This window comes from Muntiacus reevesi, chromosome 5, assembly GCF_963930625.1.
Source record: "Muntiacus reevesi chromosome 5, mMunRee1.1, whole genome shotgun sequence".
Lineage (NCBI taxonomy): Eukaryota > Metazoa > Chordata > Mammalia > Artiodactyla > Cervidae > Muntiacus > Muntiacus reevesi.
In genome coordinates, this window is record NC_089253.1 from 86,494,379 (window position 1) to 86,508,472 (window position 14,094).

A 14,094-nucleotide genomic window follows, 5' to 3' on the forward strand; every position below is an offset into this window, starting at 1 on the left:
GTGCTTGTGCCCTGGGAGGGTCTGAGGAACAAGGATGAGTGTGTGTGGGTATTGAAGGAAGGGAACATGGGCACACTGTCCAAAGTAAAACATGCAAAGAGAGGACCTTGGCTCTGCCCCCTTCCACCGCCACTTTCCCTGCCTGGATGGCACTCTTCATGATTTCTTCCGGCCCCTTCCAAGTGCACTTTCAGTGACCCTCCAGGACTTCACTTCAGGAAACTAACCTCTGCTTCTCAACTGATGAGCCAGTTGTCAAAACCAAACTTCCTGTTTCTAACTGCTCCTTCGGCTGGCCTACCTGTCTGAGTTCTCATTCTGAGTGAACAAATGATCCTTTCCTTCCAGAACAAAGGAAAGTTCTTCTGTGTGAACCCTTCCACCTTCCCCCCACCCCTAGTGAAAATTCATTTCCTGGCGTTGTACTGTGGTCTTGTCTGAAGATAGGTTTTGATTGAGATTTCAAAAACCCTTATAACGAACAAGGGCTCTAAGTAGACTGGCTTAGATCAGAGTTGATTTTTGTGACTTCTCTCAACTGCTAGACAATTGGGATGGATGATTCATCTTGACAGCTCTGGTGCTGTTTTTTACCATAATTGCCAGAGATAATACAGATTATGCAGAAAGAAGAAAATAGTGAGTAGTGTTTGAGAAATCAATCAGTCAGACATCCTTCTCTGTCTCATAATGCTTTGGTTATAGCTATTGGACAATAAAAGATTTTTTTAAATGAATCTTTTTTTTTAAATTGAAGAATAATTGATTTACAATATTGTATTAGTTTCAGGTGTGAGGCAAAGTGAGTTGGTTATATATACATATATGCATGTATGTATATACACATATGTGTATATACATATGTATTCTTTCTCAGATTCTTTTCCATTATAGGTTTTTACAAGATATTGAGTTTAGTTGATACTGAGTTTCCTTGAGTTTCTCAAGTAAAATATAATTCAGGTCACTTGCATGTCCCTGTATCTTCTATATAGTAATCAGTAATTATTAACTATATACAACAGCAAATATAAGTGACACAGATTTTTCCCAGTTGACAGTATACACATGTTATTTAATCATTGCCAGTGGACACACCCAAGGCATTTTCTAGGGCTGCTCTGTTTTCCTGTGTGGACCTGAACAGCAGGGCCAATGAACAATCACGTGCTGAAAAGGCCAGTGATGCCCTTTGGAACAGAATGAACTATGATTGTCCAGATGATATGACTTTTATCGGAGAGACATAACCTGTACTGAGCGTGAGAAACCCAGGCAGCGGGACAGAAGCCTTCTTTAGGTTCAGTGTTAGTTTTTGACCTCACTGGAGATCACTTCCAGTCATCTCAGCAGGGCAGAGTCCCTGTGCTGTGGTCATCTCGATGATCTTCAGGAAAGAGGACGTGCAGCACCCAGTGGACCCCCACATGCAGCTGAGTCACTGAGTCAGCTGGAAAACCACAAGGGTCGGGTGTGTGTGTTGATCTTGGGGGCTCAGTTCTGTGTCTGACTCTTCTAACTACCTGGATTCACCACTGTAAATTAGGTCCCCAGAGCCCACTTGAATCATTGACCAGCATAGTCTTCTACAAAGAGAGTCAATTTTTTGGTCTCTCGTGTACCTCCTCCCCCTGCTTGTCACCGCCTCCACTTTCCCTGTCCTGAATTTCAGTAAATAGCCTTGCCTTCTCCCTTCTTGCCCAGGCCAGAGATGTTGGGATCATTGCTGATGACTAGTTCTTCACCCCTACATCCCACCCATTATCAAGTCCACCATTTATCTGCTTTCCAGCCCTTTAGACACTTTCCCCTCCTGGTCCTTTTTGGCCTGGCTTTCTGCTGCACTCTTGAACTCCATCCATCCATTCATCACCCTCTTATTAAAATATTCTTTTAAAAGCATATACGTGACTGTGCCCCTCACTCCTTTACCATGGTTTTTTTTTTTTTTTTTTTACTGACCTAAGAATTTAGCTTCAATTTTTTTTAATATATTTAATTTTATTTACTTTTTATTTTTGACTGTGCTGGGTCTTTGTTGCTACATGGATTTTTCTCTAATTGCAGCAAGTGGGGGCTACTTTCTAGTTGTGGTACACGAGCTTCTCATTACAGTGGCTTCTCTTATTGCAGACCATAGGTTCTAGGGCGTACAGGCTCGGTAGTTTCACCTCCCTGGGTCTGGAGTGCAGGCTCAGTAGTTGTGGTACATGGGCCTAATTGCTCCACGACATGTGGGATCCTCCCGGACCAGGGATAGAACCCTGTCTCCTGCATAGGCAGGCAGACTCCTTACCACTGAGTCACCACAGAAGCCCTAGCTTCAGATTTGTAACACGGCTTACCTACTGTTCTGGCCTCAAGCTACCCTTGTAACTACACTAACTATCATCCTCCAGCCCCAAGTGAATCTCCCGGGCTCTCTGCTCCAAGCAATTGTTGTTGTTTAGTTGCTAAGTTCCTACTGACTGTTTTGCAACCTCATGGAGTGTAGCCTACCAGGCTCCTCTGTCAATGGGACTTCCCAGGTAAGAATATTGGAGTGGGTTGCCATTTCTTTCCACAGGGGATCTTCCTGACCCAGAGATGGAACTTGCATCTCTTGCTTTGGCAGGTGGATCCTCTATTACTGAGCCACCAGGAAAGCCCACTGCAAGCAGTACCTGGTGGTTATCAGTTCCTTAAATATGACAGATGGCAGTTTCTTGCTGCCTCCAGGCCATCCCTTTACCTGGAAATTACCAACCATTACTCCCTGCCCGTCAGCTTCCCACACATACAGTCTTGACTTGGAACAACTTCCATTTGCTCTTCAGGTCTCAGCTTAAACATCACTTTCTTCAGGAAAACCTTCTCTGATTTCTCAGACTCTGTTAGACCCCCTAGTTATCAGCGACTCTCTGATCCCCAGTATTTGCACACTAGAGTATTCTGAACAGTATTTGTGTAGCTAGAGAGTGTCTTCTGCACTGGACTATATACTCCATAAGGGGGAGTTCCTCTTCTTTTCACCCCTGTGGACCCAGGGCCTGGGGTAGTGTCTGCACATAGGAGGAACCCCCCAAAATCCTCTGCTTAATGCTGACTGTATCAGGATGGTGTGTCAGCAAGTTTGCAGCATTCCCAGACTGAGATGTCCTTAGAAAATAGTGTGATTCTTTCACATATTGGAAAGTTCACAGTGAGGGTAGACTTCAGGCTTTGTATTGATTTTTTTTTAATTGAAGGCTATTTGCTTTACAATATTGTGGAGGTTTATGCCATACATTCACATGAATCAGCCATGGGTGTACATGTGTTCCCCATCCTGACCCTCCCTCCCACCTCCCTCCCCATCCCATCCCATCCCTCAGGGTCATCCCAGTGCACCAGCCCTGAGTACCCTGCCTCATGATTTTACAGCCTAGATGGGTCCTAGGGGACCTTTCCCTTCTGCTTCCTGCCATGCTGGCTTCTGCTTGGGTTGTTTTTCCTGTGTGGTTGTCAGTTACTTCCCAGAGCCTGTCTTCCTGCTCAGCCATGCTGAGAAGGAAATGACCAGAGTCAGGCACACTTCACAAGGAACCCAGGCTTAGGACTTCAGTGCAGAAGTAGCCCAAATATTGTTCATGGTGCTCCCCACCTCCTGTACTGATAGTTCAGCAATGATTTCAAAGACCCCTCAGCACGGTTCCACAAAAACTAGCACTCAGTGGTGGTCCTTATTTTTTATCTTTTAAATAAAATTGTTCCACCACCTTCTCAGTTTAGTGAGGACTTCTCTGGCCTCCTTTAAAACACCTCCCCCCACTGAGAACCACAACCCTCCCCCAAAGACCCAAGCTTATAGATACAGGGAACAGATTGATGGTTTTGAGGGGGTGGTGAGGGGGTGGGGAATGGATGAAATGGGTGACAGGGGTCAAAAGGTCCAAATTTCCAGTTATAAAATAATTCATGGAGATCATTTCATAATATATACATCAAATCATTTTGTTGGCTACCTAAAACTAATATAATATTATGCTAGTTATACCTCAATAAAAAAAACTAAATTTTGAAAAGTGAAGGAAAATGAGTATGACAGTAAAATCGCCATTCAGGCTGTTCCAGTTCTTACTTCCCAAGGATTCAAATTCAAGCACTTTTGAGTAACTCCTCTTTACATGGAGAGCTAGAAATTAACTGTTAGTTCTTGAACAGGCCACCTATATGTTGGAAAAGGAGAGGCTGAGGAACCCAGCAGGCCATTCCAGCCTAGTAGGTAGTAGGTTTAACAAACAAGGGAAATTGCAAGGCTTGTCTTGGATGCTACAATTTGATTAGCTCTCTGTACCTGCCTGCCATGTGCTATAAAAGTTTATAAGACACAGATTTAGAGAACGGACTTGTGGACACAGTGGGGGAAGGAGAGGGTGGGACGAATTGAGAGAGTATCACTGACATCGCCAGATTCCTCTGTTCATGGGACTCTTCAGGATAGAATCCTGGAGTGGGTTGCCATTTCCTCCTCCAGGGAATCTGGCTGACTCAGGGATCAAACCTGCATCTCCTGCATTGGCAGGCGGATTGTTTACCACTGGGCCACTCAGGAAACCCCATATATATTTTATGGTTGATTTGTGTTGTTGTATGGCAGAAACCAACACAACATTGTAAAGCAATTATCCTCCAATTAAAAAAGAACAAAGCAAATTAACAAAACTATCACAAATACAAGAATATATATATTTAAGAATATATTTTTTAAAAAGTTTTTGAGGCCTCAATGACGTTCAGTCACATATTTAATCCAGATGGTCTCAATAACACCTAACCCTCCCAAGGCTGCATCCTTGAAAACAGTTTCAGCTGTGGGAATGGTGGGCCGATATAAGCTCCAAGGATCAGAGTGTCCGGATCTAGCTCCTGGATCAGCTAATGGCCCTGTCCTCTCCATGACCTCCTCCAACACCGCTGGCTTCACCTTTCCTGAAAGAGGTATGGAGGCTTCCTGAATGCTTGGCTGCTCTAGTAACTTTTAAAATATTATCTCATGTTCATTTTAGAATCTTATGGAGGTGCTTGTGTTCTAAATCAAAACAAGCAGTACTTAACATGTTTTTCCCTTAGGTAAATTCAAAATACTTTGAATTTAAGTATACTGAGTTTAAACATTATGTTTTGTTTATTGTTGTTTAGTTGCTAAGCCATGTCTCACTCTTTGCAAGCTATGGACTGTAGTGTGCCAGGCTCCTCTGTCCATGGGATTCTCCAGGCAAAAATCCTGGAGTGAGTTGCCATTTCCATCTCCAGGGAGCTTCTTGACTCAGGGATTGAACCCGAGTATCCTGCATCGGCAAGCAAGATTCTCTACCACTGAGCCATCCCAACAGCAACATACTGACTTTAAACTTCATATTTTAAGTTAGAAGAGCCTTAAGGCTTTTCCAAGAGTCTGTTGGAACCAAGAGTTAACAGAGATACAATACTTAAATTTAAAAAGAATTGTATATGAAGCAAGAAAGCAGGGAGGGGAGACCACAGATCTCAATAGTAAATAATTCAGCAGTTGGTTTTAGGGGTAAAACTACTGGCATATACTGTGTCTAGGACTTAATTCACATTGAATAACTTACGCTCGGACAATATCATAATTGAGAAAATGAAGATCCTTGGTTGGTGGCTTACTGAAAAAAATTTATTCCTGGCCAGAATCAGGTTCTGGCATCAGGTTCCAAATGTGCTTATAATTAGAGCTCATTTTCCCTGACTTGCCTGTTTTTGTTTTTGTTTTTCTGCTTGTAACTCGATTAGACTGCCTCATTGTTCTTTTCACCTGTGTTTCATTTTTTTTAAAATTTCGGTGCTTTAAAGATACTGGAGAAATCTGTTTCTTCTCAAGTCAGAATTCTCTCTCCGAGTGGGAGGAAGAGGCGGGGGTCACCATGGGTATTCCCTGCTCTGCGGATTTTTGAAAGAAGACACCTGCTTCAGCTGGCAGGCTGAAAACAAGCTGAACAGCTGAAGCTTTTTCTTTTGATCGCTCCCATTAGGTAGTATTTTCCCATCTCACGGTTTGCTGAGCATTGATTTCCACTGCAGATAGAAGCTACCTGAGCGCGTCACTCTTTCCCTCTATTTGTCAACTTTTACTTTTTGTTTAGTCAGGCAACCCCACAGGGGTGGAATCTTATTCATTGTTCCAAGTAGTGCATCGTCAGAAAACCTGAGCTTGTTTGCAGAGTCTTTGGTGAATAAAATAACTGTCTCTGGGGCTTCTTAGCTGCAGGTCTGATGGCTGTTTTCCATGTTAGTTTTGTAGATTGGGCTGTGTCCTCTTGATGAGGTTGGAGGATGAGGTGCGGGGGAGAAGAGATGAGAGCATTGTTTTTTTCTTTTCTGCTAACCTAGGCTTAAAAAAAAAGATAGCTGCAGAATACTTGAGAGTGTAATCTGGCTTTGAAGTCCATGCCTCTCCCCACATGCACACTCATTGATTCAGCAGCTGGGACTGGCTGATTGGGATAACTTCTTCTTTTAAAGTTGGTCTAGCAACAGTTGAGGCTGCATTTTCCTAACAGACAAGCTTCATTCTGTAGTCAAGAACATTGGAATACTTTTCTCTTCCGGCTGAAGGATAAAATGGAATAATGAGAAAAAGACAAATCGGTTTCATGGAGTAGAGAACTGTGCCTCTTTTACACTTGACACCCAAGCCCTGAAGACTAATATGATAGAGTAAAATAGCTTTATGTAATTGAAAAACTAAATTCATTCTGAAAAAGCTTAATAGCTTTTAAGAGAGAAATTAGTTTACATAGTTCATGTGTTCCTCCATTTTCAGTCCAGCAACCAGAGTGATATTAAAAAAAACTTTTCACCTGTATTGGGCTTCCCTGATGATCCAGTGATAAAGAATTCACCTGGTAATGCAGGAGACGCGGGTTCGATCCCTGAGTTGGGACGATCCCCTGAAGAATTAAATGACAACCCACTCCAGTACTCTTGCCTAGGAAATCCCTTGGAGAGAGTGTTGCAGAAACCAGTACTCCAGAAACCAAGCACCACACTTGGAGAGTTGGAGAACTCAGGTTTATTACGCTGGCGGGCCCAGAGGAGTTAACACTCCAGTCTCTGAGCCCTGAACAAAGGGGTTATAGAGTTTTTATACATGGACAGGCATGATTAAGCGGGTTTGCAGGAGTTGGGTGATTGCAAAGAGCAGGACAAGGGTGAGTGAGATAAGCTATAGTTCCTAGTATTGTGAGTCCCCACTTTCTGAGACTGCATGGCATACATGACCCAGACTTTGTAAGAAGCAAGCTGATTTACAGAGGCAGAATGAGCAGGAGGTTATGTAAAATTTTAACTTTTCCTTTTCAAGAGGAGACTGGCAGGCTACAGTCCATTGGGTAGCAAGAATCGGACATGACTCAGCAATGTTCACCTGTATTAAATCCTTCAATAACTTCCCAGAACTCTGAAATTTAAAGTTCAAACTCTTGTTCATGGCCTTTCTAATCAATGTTTTCTGGTGCCTGCCTACTCCCCAGCCTCATCTCATGCTAGCTTCCCTGATGTCCACTAAGGGCCAGCCACACTGGCCCCTTCAGTTGCTGCAACCACCACCCTCTCTTACCTCAGGGCCTTTGCACACACCATTTCTTCCACTTGAAATGTTGCTCTGTGGCTCTTTACAAGGCTATTTCTTTTCATCTTTTGGCTCTTTAGGCTATCTTCTCAGAAAAGCCTTCCATAACCACACTAATGAGGTTCCTCTATTATTTTCTATTACTGCATTCTGTTCATGTAATTATCGATTTGCTTATTTTCTTGTGTATTATCAGTCTTTCCTTGTTGTACCACAAAGACTATGCCCGTTCTTTTTCATTTCCTTTTATGTTGAGATAGGCAGATGATCTAGAAGAAATAATTCTTTATAGATTTATTTACATAAAACAAGGAGGAAAGATTTTAAATGTTCAGTATGATTTTGACAATTATGTACACCCATGTAACCACCACTCATAGTGATATAGTATTTTTTCATTATCCATGAAAGTTTTCCTCACCTTCACCAAAGGTCACCGTTTACTGATTTACATTACTTTACTTTTGCCCATTTTTGGCTTTCTTTCAACACAATCTCTAAGAGATTCATTCAAGTTGCTGTAGATATCAGTTAACTCCTTTTACTGCTGACTAATATTCCATTGTATGAATACCCTAAAAGTTGATTGTCCATTGTCTTGTTGATGGCACTTGGGTGGTTCCCAGATTTTGGAATAAGGCTGTTATGAACATTCTTGTCCAAGTATTTTTATGCTCATGTGTATTTGTTTCTCTTGGACAAGCACCTAGAAGTGGAATTACTGAATCATAGGGTAGATGTATATTTAAACTTCTAAAAAATGACCAATATGCTGTCCATGTTTGTTTTATTGAACTAAAACATACCTGATTTCTATTTCAGGGCCTGACAACCCAGTAGCTATTTACTCTCTTTGTTGAAGGATTTAATGTTCTTCTCAGTTTTCTGAATGCCTGAGAGGCATGTCAGTCATTTAAAGATGGCATTTTTATAGAAAATTATAACTCTTAAGGTACAACTCAAATCATTATGATAGACTTTAAGGATACTATGCAAGGACAATTCTGAAATTAAGCTTCAGCCTTAGTATTTTGATTTGTTTTGCCTTTCTCTCTCTCTCTCTCTCTCTCTTTTTTTTTTTTTTTTCAATTGACCACTACTCCATAAACAGAAAACCATTCCTGCCCTTTGCTTCCATATGTCAAGCTCTACTGTGGGTTATGGTTATGGGTTTTAATCTGAAGAGGTCAAGAGTACTCTCTAAGGAGAGCTCAGTTATGTGGGGAAACTGATGGCTAAAGTTAATGTCTAGAGTCTTCAGAGGGTCCAGGGCAGAACTGAGGTTACAGTGGTCAGCTTGGTCTTGGTGGCCTCGGCTTGCAGTGGCTTGAAGCAGGGATTTGGTTCCTGGCCAGGGTTCAAGGTCAGGTCATGGCAGTGAGAGCATCTAGTCGTGACCACTAGGCCAGTGGTCAGGGGCAAGACCCTGGCCTTTCAGCTTTGCAGAAAAGAATTCCTACAAGACAGAAAGTAATGAAATAAGTAAGCTGTTTATTAGGAGGAAAAATAGTACAGTATGTGTGGCTAGATACACGAGCAAACTTGGGGTCATGGCCTCATGGCAGTTTAAATCACTTTTATGGGGTATTTGTTCCAGATTTTCTTTGGCCAGTCATCTTGCTTTGCTTGGCTCTGAGTCCGTGTGTGGTTTATCTCAGGGTCCTCCCATGAGTATGCATGTGTGCACAACTCTCAGCCAAGATGGATTCTGGCAAAGAGGCCTCTGGGTAGATTAAACATCACTTCCTCTCTGACCTCCAAAGAGTTTTCTAACCTAGAAGGTTTCCTTGACTGAGAATTATATAGTCTCTTATCTTTTATCTGGGCAGGGCCCAATTTCCTTTCTTGCTGTGTATGTTTTGGAGTTTCTGTCCACAGGGAGTGCTTTCCCTGGGGGGACCCATCTACCTCCCATCTGGAGCTGTCTTTATTCTTTACCAGGAACTCCCTAAGAAAACTCACTATTTCCTCTCAATTCAGTGAGTCAGGCCAAAGTCGACATTTAGTGGGTGGAGACAATGGGTGCCTCATTTAGAGTGAAGTCTCAAGGAGTCTCATTCCTGATTTGAAATGACCCACATGGGTTTACACTTCTGTCTCAGAACCTTTATTCCTTTGATATGTATGTATGTGTGTATATATATATATATATATATTTTTTTTTTTTTTTTTTTCTGGAAGCTTGCAAAGTCCTGGGGGTGTTCTATGAATAGGTGAGTGAACCTGGGCTGTGGGGAGGATGGGAGTGAGGCTGGGAGAAGGAGAAATAGTGTAGTGGGTGGGTGGCAATTACATTGATTTAAAAAATCATGATGCTGGTTTCCTGTGTAACTCTGTAAGGTAAAGTCCTTCTGCAGTTCATGAATATTTGCATAACAGCTCATTAAAGTGGGAGAACTGAATCACTGGAATGTCTTGAGGGCAGTTTATTTCTATCAAGACTGGTGGAATTTTTCTGTGGTGGGCATGGCCTATTAAGGCCCTGTAACATAATAACTTATATCATCCCATGCAGAAGCTCCTCTGTTTCTGGCAGATGATTAGGGGTTGCAGAGCCCATGAGCACTGACTCAAAGTGTCTAGAAAGTAAATGGGGGAAGTAAAGACCATATTTAAAAAAAAAAAATCTTTCTTTTCCCCAGGATAGGAAAGCTCTCGGAAAATATCTAGATGGAAGGACTTAAAATATTTCTTCAAAACCATTAACAACCCACTGAAAAAAAATAAAAATAAAAAAGGTAAAAAAAAAAAAAACCATTAACAAAAACTTGTTCATCTTTCTCACCTTTCCTACTTCAAAAAATGTTTTATGTCAACTTATAATTAAAGTTTTAACAACTCTAAGTTGTTAAAAGTTACAGCATTTGTTGTTGTTCAGTCGCCAAGTCGTGTCCTACTCTCTGCCACCCCATGGACTGCAGCATGCCAGGCTTCCCTGTCCATCACCAACTCCTGGAGCATGCTCAAACTCATGTCCAATGAGTCGGTGATGACATCAAATCATCTCATCCTCTGTTGTCCCCTTCTCCTCCTGCCTTCAGTCTTCCCAGCATCAGGGTCTTTTCCAAATTATAGCATAGGCCAGCTAAAATGGTTAGCAAACTATTTTAAGGGAAGACGGACAGTTTTACATCAAAACCGATATCATATTGTCGGAAAATCAGGTACTAGACTTAGCTCTGATCTTAGTAGCCTTAGGAAAACAACTAAAAAAACAGACTTAGTCCTTGTTATTTGATAAAGAGAATCATAAAAATCCATTTGGAGGTTGTTTTTTTTTGGGGGGGGGGTATTGAATTCCCAAGAGAAATTAACTTAGTCTTATAAAGGCTAATAAAGAAATGGACATGTCTGCAGAAATATCCCATGAGTAATTTTCGCTCACATTCATGATCCTTCAAAATTCAAAGGCATAATATTGTGCTCACTTAAGGAGTTTGTATGGAGTCCTAAGCTAATATGTCTTGTTTAAACATTATTGGACACAGAATCGTGAGAATTTATTGCTGGAGTTCTTTAACTTTCTTATGCTATGGACCTCTTTTTAAAACACCATTTTATAGATATGAAAAAAAGAACATAGAATTACAATGAAATCAGTTGTATTGAAGTATGGATATTGATATATTTGAAAATTTGTGATATATTAATTGTTAGCATATTAAATAAGATATCAGCATGTCTGCAAAGTATTGTAGGTTAACATAGGGATAAATGTAAACACTGTTTCAATGTTTGTACAACTGTTAATGTGTTAAGGAAGATATCAGTGATCTCTGATAGCTACAGTTATGGCTGATATTACTGTGATTTATTTCCTATAATCATAAAAGAAGATGTGTTAAATACCAGTTCAAAGTTAATGAAAAATCAAGATGCGTTTTTGTTTTCCCCATTCTGGTTCAGGAATCCTCTCTATTCTATCAATGGGCTTCTTGGGATCTATGAATACCGTGTTAATGACAGTGATTTAGAGCTGGGGTCCCTAACCTTCATGCTGGGGACAGGTACTTCCTGTCAAATCAGCAGTGGCATTAGGTTAGGAATAAAGTGCATGATAAATGTAATGCACTCAAATCATCCTGAAACCATCCCCCTCTATCCGTGGAAAAATGATCATCCGTAAAACCCGTGCCTGGTGTCAAGCAAGGTTGGGAATTGCTGCTTTAGAGGAACTGAAGATAGGTTAAGTAACTCATCTTCATTTGTTTTGGTCAGGAGCTTAATGAGTTGATCCAAGATTCCTTGAGTGAATTAAGTAAAGATGTTCTTTATAAATGAAGGGAGATCCATCAGTTTTAGATTATGAGAAACAAAGTTGATGCTATGAAAATATTTCTTAGTCTTCTACTTGACTTGATTTCTTTATTTTAAATTATTTCTTGAACAATCCTTTAACAATAATGAAAACTATTTAATTTTCTTATGCCCTAGCAAAAAAAAAAAATATGGATGTTAAGAATAAAAGAATGAGTGAATAAATTTTTTTCTTGATATTTTTGTTTTCTAGCTTCAGTTCTTTAAGTAAATCTTTCTCCAAGCTGCTAACAAGTAATAAATGTATTAGATGGAATTTCCTTTCACCTCTCAATTTATTGGCTTATGAATATTCCAAAGCTTTTAGCCAAAGAGAAAGAAAGGAGAAATCATGGAAGTGAAAGATAAGAAAATTGTAGCAGTACCAGACTTAAGCAAAATTCTTGTTTAAGGAGGACACCAACAAATGACAGTCTGGTACTCAGAAAGTCAAGAGGAGTGAGGCCTTCCCTTCTGCTTACCCTTTCTTCTTCTTCACTTTTCTTCTGCTTTTCCATGATTCACAGCTGAGAATGCAAAGACAGAGCAGAAGGAAACGAAGGGGAAAGCAGGAAGGGTGGTGAGAAGGAGGAGTGGGAGGAGACAAAGGAAAGTAATCTCTATTTGTGTCACACATTTCACTAACAAGCCATCATTCATGGACCGGTTGGAGCTCTTTGGTGTATACCTATTGAGTGGTGGGGTTTCTAGAATGGTTATCTTAAAGTGTGGACCAAGGACCACCTGTAGTATTTTGTTTCAAGTACAGTCTTCTAGGCCTCTCTCACAGTCTTCTCAGTCAAATATCCCTGTGTGTTTTCACTAGCTTTCCGAGTGGTTCCAGAGCCCTTAAAGTTGGAGGACTACCGATTATGATGAGAGAGCAAAATATGCTGGACTCTTGCGAAGGCAAAGTAAATCTAATTCTACCCCCCTCGGCCCCCTCCCCGACTTGTTAGGCAGGAAAGAAAATATGCTCTTTCACTCACAGGTATACTTACTGCTCTGGAATTCAGAAATTTTGACATTTGGCCAAGCAACAGCTGTTTTCTTCCTTCCGGGCAATTATTAGCAAGGAAGTATGATAGGCAACACTCTTAAGTTAATTTGCAGGAACCTCATGCCCTTCTCTTTAGTACATAAAATAGAGAAGGGGTAGAAGTAAGCTCTCCTGCTGGTCCTAAGTATGGAAGTGTATTGTGTGTGTGTGGGGGGGGGGGCGATTTTTACCCATAAGTATATGCTGATCATTCTTAGATGACAGGAAGTAGAGCCAGAATCTATATATTCAAATACATTTATATTATCCAGAGAAAAAGAACTATAAAAGCAATTTCCAAATAAGTTATATTGACTTTCAAAAGCAAGTTCTCTAAGATATTACCTTTTTTTTGTCAGCAAAAATTACTTTGGCCATTGTAAAAATCCATTTTTCCATCTTATGAGGACATTCTGTAAAGCTGGGGTTAGGCAGTCCAAACCTATCTCACTTACCTAGATATATTCTAGTGCACTTTTCCATGCTATTTTTTAGTTCATGATACTTCCATTAATTCCTAGGTCACACCAAAGTACACATGAAGATCCTTCCCTATTCAGTCGTCTCTCTAGTGATATTCAGAGAAGGCAATGGCACCCTACTCCAGTACTCTTGCCTGGAAAATCCCATGGACGGAGGAGCCTGGTGGGGCTGCAGTTCATGGGGTCGCGAAGAGTCAGTCACGACTGAGCGACTTCACTTTGATTCATTGGAGAAGGAAATGGCAACCCACTCCAGTGTTTTTGCCTGGATAATCCCAGGGACAGCGGAGCCTGGTGGGCTGCCGTCTATGGTGTCCCGCAGAGTCGGACACGACTGAAGCGACTTAGCAGCAGCTAGTCGTATTCTACACACCATGATCAGAAATGAAACTTCCTTAAATATAAATATGAAAGTAAAACGTAATAGATAGATATGACTCTATTTGAACATACAGTGAAATTAATGGGCTAGAAGTAAACTACAAACCTCCCCCTAGAAATAAATGAAATAAAAAATTTAAAAACACAACAGTAGACTTTGAAACTTTTATTTTTGAAGTGAAAATAATGATGACTTTAGAGTTCCTCTTTGGTCTTCTTTTACCTACAAAGTGAGCATTTAAAAATACACAGGGCTGAATTTTTTCACCACCATTCAGGTTATC